The sequence below is a fragment of the Papaver somniferum genome, chromosome 11, assembly GCF_003573695.1.
Source record: "Papaver somniferum cultivar HN1 chromosome 11, ASM357369v1, whole genome shotgun sequence".
In the NCBI taxonomy this organism is placed as follows: Eukaryota; Viridiplantae; Streptophyta; class Magnoliopsida; order Ranunculales; family Papaveraceae; genus Papaver; species Papaver somniferum.
In genome coordinates, this window is record NC_039368.1 from 62,475,536 (window position 1) to 62,481,833 (window position 6,298).

At 35.2% G+C, this 6,298-nt stretch overlaps 1 long non-coding RNA gene across 1 annotated transcript; it reads left to right on the forward strand.

Moving 5' to 3' along the window:
• Positions 1 to 2,659: 2,659 nt before the first annotated feature.
• On the forward strand, positions 2,660 to 4,345 carry LOC113323868. The gene is made up of 2 exons (XR_003347888.1): positions 2,660 to 3,238; positions 3,349 to 4,345. It is a non-coding gene; the product is annotated as an uncharacterized LOC113323868 (long non-coding RNA).
• Positions 4,346 to 6,298: the final 1,953 nt, after the last annotated feature.

The window sequence follows — 6,298 nt, forward strand, 5'->3', positions numbered from 1 at the left end:
TGTGAACCGGCAAGACATTAAAAGTTTGGTGAATAAGATCATGAAAGTTAGGTTACAATATTCATAGGTATAAGCATAAGTTTCCTCCTTTGGGGTGATAACAAGATTATTTCAACCTATTTATAACAAAGAGAAAGGTGACAACATTCAACCTCAGCATGAAACTTATTCATCATGCTTGGTTTATCCTGTCAAGAGAATCTTGTTCCTTTTGAAGATTTAAGCCAACATCAAAGTGAGATTTCCAGTTACTTTTTAAGGCTAGCAAACACTTCAAGGGATTTTAAACCTTTAGGAGGTACATCCATAATTTATTATACCGACTTAATAATATCAGTCATGGAAGAAGTTTCTGAATCCCATGGATCCTGTGGTACGTTATCAGAGATAGAACTCTTGTTCATAGATTCAGATCGCCACAAACACAAACTTATTATTTCTAACAGTGTTTACCTACTCTGATACCAATCGAAAAAAAGAGGGTAACTAGTACACCACCAACGTTTTCGTTTGGTAGCATGTATGGAAAAAACCTAATATAATCACAAGTGGGTCAAAGCAAAGACCCTTGAATATGATTTACATAATTTTTTTCTCTTTCACCTATACAATCAATATGTTTATATTAAAAGTCCATGAACCTGATTGTGTAGAAGAGTTCGTGGACGATCTCAAAAATTAATATCCAAGATCAATATAGTCATATACGATTCAAGATGATCCCGGTTCTAACAAATATGAAACTTGCAATCTATCTTTCAAAATGCGAATTTAAAAATAATGAGTCATATTTTTTATCTCAATTAATAAGGGCTTAAACTATCTAGATTGATTACATGCTACTTTTGCTATTCCTGTTATAAAGATATAACAATCTAATGCAGAAAAGGAAAAACATAAGACATAAATTTTGTTAACAAGGAAACTATACCTCCAGAAAAATCTTGGGACCTCGTCCAGATTTGAGCACCATACTCTATTAAACCGCTACAAACACTAGCCTATTATCAGAGTTTGAACTGGATTATATTGTTTCTTACCCTCCAAGCAATTCAATTGCAGTCATGTTTCTTACGTCTCTTAGACCTCTCAAGATTTTACGCACTTGATTCCCTTACATGACGTCCTTTATAACCTAATAGTTTTTTCAACATTAATGAAGACTTTTGACATGAATCTTTCTGTAACAAACCTTGGTAGTTCGCGAAAGTCATCCCACGAGTGTTTTCAAACCTTAGCAGTTCACAAAATTCGGATGGTAGTGGTTTGCAAATCGGGTTTGCGGACCTACCTAATTCATGAACTCAGATGTACATGGTTTCTAAAACGGGTGCGGACTTATATAGTCTGCAAAATTTAGACTGACTTTTATAAAACATACAAGTATGTTTACCTGTCGCCAAGCAGTTCTTTTTCTCACATTATTGATTTGAAACAATCCCAAATAGTCGTATGCGATATGCACTTTTTCTTGGGAAATTTCCAAATGATCAACTTAAAACTTGAACAATAAATTATTTTTAACTAAAATTGTTAATTATCTAGAACATCCATTGCTTGAATTATATTTCGAGAGATTAACCAAGACAAGCTTAAACTCAAAAATTCTCTTTTGCAATATTAAATTTACTAAAATCATATGACATAGTATGATAAGATAGAATGATAAAGACCGTGAGAATATGATAGGCCAGTCTTCACATACGGTTTTTTTGATGAAGTTCTCGTAAATGTCTTCGTTTGTTCTTCAGATTCAATCTTCGAGGATTATTCTGTGATCTCTAATACTCAACTAGTACCAAAATCTAATCCTAGTTTAAAAACTTGTCTTTAGTAGACTAGAAATCAAGATATAATTTTTACATCTGACATTGACAATAAACTTGAGATTACGAAACTTACAAGTTCGATTGAACAATGCTCTAACACAAATGTTTTGGATTTTCCGGAGTCTCGAATGTCTGCATTTTCCTACTTTTATTTCGCATGTGATAACTAATGCTTTTGTTGTCCTTTCCTGTTTTGTTATCTGACACAAGTATTATCTTATTCATAAGCCAATTGATATAGTTTGACTAAAACTGAAATTTACTGGATGTTCTCGCCGTTACGCATCCTTTGGACCTCGTCTTTAGTAGGCAGATCTTAATTGTCGCTTAATATCTCAGAACGTTTTCTAACATGTTGCTCCCTATTTCCAATAAGGCGTTATTCTTATATAGGATGTATCGATTAAGACCATTTCCTCCATTCAGTGGATGGTATCAATCTTCCTCCGTCCATTTTCAGGAAAGTGTAAGCGTTTAGGGATGCACTTGATACTGCAAACTAGATACCACCACATCGTGTTAAAGCAAAAAATATGACAACAAAGCATGCGAAGATTGTTATTAATAAATCAGAAGAATGTACAATGGTCGGATTGTCAAGATTTTTGCCCACAGGTTTTGATAAAGTACTCCCGTTTTTCTAAACCCATAAAATAAATGCCCCCGTTTTTTTTAAACTTTCTAAACTGTCCTTACCGTTTACTTTCACACCTTGGACCCGCATAATTTAGTCACGGGTCGTTTACCTAGTCAAAAACCGGGTTAAATTACCTCTTTACCCTATCACATATAACTACCCTAATACAACACAGCTCTATTCATTCCTTCGTTCTCTTTCTCTTTCTTTCAGAAACGGTGAGAAAAAGAGACGTCGCCTTGTTTTTTTTCTTCATCACCACCAGTTAGAGATGTTAGAGAAAAAATTGTAAACAGAGAGATGTTAGGAAAAAATATGAATAAATTTCTGATTAGGGTTCTCGTGTTCTTGGATTTTTTTTTTAAATTAGGGTTCTTTTGTTCTTTGAGTTGATTGAAGAGCTTCCTGATTCTGTGTATTTAATCTTTTTTTTTCTTTTCTGATTTGATTAAATTGATCCAATTTAAGATATGGGTTTGTATTAATTTGTGTGTGAATGTTTGTTTTGAAACCTGAATTGAATCAATTGTTTAATTAGGGTTTGTACGATTCAATTTGAGGATTTCCCTGAATTAGGGTTCTTGAGATATTTAGTTAGTCTGGATACAATGAAGTGGAGAGCTTCAAAATGGGTTCCTGAATTCTCAAAGTTCGACAGAGAAGATAGCGTTGCTAATTGAGTTACAGAAGAAGAATAAGTGGATTTGAATGGAAGTTTCAGAGAAAGAGAGAAATTGAACATGGTCTTGATGGGTTTTGTTTGAATTCTATGGTAATGCAAATGTTTACTTATACTAAAAAAGGGTTGGTCTTGGATTCGATTTTGAGTTGGGAATTGAACATGGTATTGATGGGTTTTGTTTGAATTCTATGGTAATGCAGATGAAGATTACAGAGAAGGTGGTAGTGTTGTACAGGTTCAAACCCTATTTTAAATTTGCTGGTGTTTGAATCTGCGATGGTTGTGGAGAGAATTCATGGAGCTACAGATTTTGTTGTGACTGAAGGAACTAATAGATGTATGCCTGGGTTATGTGATCTGGTAATTGGTGCAGGAAATTGAAGATTAAGATGGAGTATGAGATTTTGGATGATGTTTATTTGTGTTGGTTGTGAGCTGAATATGGAAGTGCTGATAATGGTTATGTTGTGCAAACTGGTTATGATGAACTGTGTAGATGGGGGTTGCAGACTCAGGTTAATGGTAGATGTTGGAACTGAAACAACTAAAGCATGGATCTGAAGCTGCAATTGAGATGAATTTAGAGTTTGTCGTTGAATAGAGAAGAATCCGAGAGCAACAATTGAGATGGGATTTCAGAGAAGAAGGAATTGATTTGGCTCCAGTGGTTGTGTGCTTAAAATGCAGGAGAATATGTAGTGATGGAGTTGAAGTAGTGGATGTTGTGGGTTGCTGCTTTAGGAATATGTAGGTGATTGTATGGAGATGTGCACATATCTGTATGGATGCTGATATGAGATGATATTGAACCTGCAATTCATTGCAGTGATGGAAGGATGTTGTTGTAGGAGTCAGTGTTAATGCTGGACAGAACTTGAGGATGAGAAAGAGTAAGAGCATGGTATTGATGGTATGAAACTTGGGTTTGGTTGTCACTCTTTACAGTGGTAGTTTGATGAACTCGGGTGATTGAGCTGGGGGTCATTTACAACTAAATGTATGTTAGGACAGGGTCTTGGCAGTGGCAGGTATGAGTTGAATAGTGTTACAAAGAAGCAAGTTTTGGCAGTAGTTTTGATTCAGTTATACGGCTAAGTATGATATGTATTTTTGATTGAGTGTAAGAAATATATTGAATTAGTGGTAGTGGTTTTGTAAGTTACAAAGATAATGGAAGTGGTAGTAATATTGCATGTATTCACTCGACTCGAAACGGCGATTCAAGTAGATTCAACTCAGCTCGGTAGGAAGGGCCTTTTAGACATTTTAACGTTGCCACCTAAGCATTAATAGTTGCTAACTACCGTTTGCCGTTTTTTGAATAAAACGGTCAAGAAAAAAGTACTTTAACAAATTTTTAAAAAACGGGGGCATTTTTTTAGTATAATGTGAAAAATAGGGATACTTTATCAAAAAACCGTTGATTTTCTGTGACCTTCAGTGGAAAACCACAATTCCGGTCCAGTTAACTATGGGATTGTGTATTTTCTCCACTTAGCGGAATTATTTTTCATATTACTCATCTCCTATGTTTTCATGAAGATATTTTATATGATTGTTTGGCTTACTAGCACGATTTTTTGCCGTCGAGTTTTATTCCCAATTTTTGTACCTTGTAAAGGCTAGTGGGGAGAAGCGAAGATATTTGGTTTAGTACACATAAAAGATGCAATCTTAAACACTTACTTTAGCATCATTGATAGAATATCTTCAAGTGGATTTCACATCCAAGTAGTGGTTATCCCCTCAATACAATTTCCTTGATGCAACGTTCATGTTCAGAGGTCATATGTGCATGATTTCCAATTTGGATGCTCTGTCATGGACTTAAGACCGTGTTTAGTGTTGGAAAATAATAGTGAAAATAATTTTTAAAGTTTTTATTGTTTTTTATTGGATAAAGAATATTACATTAATTAGTTGGAAACCTAACAAGCTAAACTCCAACAACATACTACTACATTAATTGAACAGGTTGCTGTGCAAACCTATCGGCGAGCCTCATGGGTAAGCTAGTCAAAGGAGACGAAGCGGGTGGGGCTGAGATTGTGTCACAATAGGGACAAGCTAACTCTACCTTCCATGTTAATTCCTGCAATACACCATTGGGGGCTTCCTGGAACGCATGAAACTTTTGGGAAACGGGAATAACCAGCTGAGCTAGGTGCCCGTTCTTCGAGTTTATGGGCCTTCGAGCTTTTGACCTAATGGCCACTCTAAGTGTTTTATTTTTCTGTTGTTTTCTTTGATGAATTTTAGTCCCAGTGCAGTGTCCCACATTGGTTAGTTCCCACTCCATAATCAGATAACCTATATTAAGAGATTGTATAAACAAGTGTTTCTTAACCTAATGAAACCTGACGAGATTGGGGTACCCAGATAATTGGGGTATACCGAATTCAAACCCATCCAACCTAGTGTGCTAAGGGGTGTCTAAAAAATGTTAAAAGACCAAATTCCCCCCCCCCCCCCCACAAAAAAAAAACCATGCCGACTAAATTCCGTCCAAAAAAATTTCAAAATCTTTTTCCAAAACACTAACTATGAAATAAAATAGAAAAAAAGTCAAATTTTGGATTATACAGGATTTGAGATTGGGTATAACTTTGTACCCAATCTCAAATCCCGTATAATCCAAATTTTTATCAACAATCGGCATGGTTTCTTTTTGTCGACCTTGCCGACTAATACTAGTCGGCAGCTTTCTAGGTTGAATATCGTGCCGGCTTTTCATCTCTGAAATTAGCATTTACAGGGTCGGCACAGTATTCATCCTTATACCTTGCCGGCTATAGTTTAGTCGACGGGTTATGAAATTAATACCTTGCCGACTAATCATGCATTTGTAAAACCTTTCTCTCTATGTAAAAAATGATATAGTCGGCAGGGTATTTTTTTGTCGACCTTGCCGACTTTTCATATTTTCGGAATTGAAAGTGTTGATTCCTTTTGTAATTTTGAGTATGAAATCACTCAGCAGCTTTGCAATCTCCTTTGTAAAAGTGTTTGGGTAGTGTGCTTTCATTTCGGTTGCAAAAGATTTTCTCAAAACAAATTCTTTTCATCAAAAATCTTCCCACATAAGTTCAACCAAAAACAAAATTTTATAACTAAAATTCATAATTTGAGAAGTTTTAATCTACTCAATTA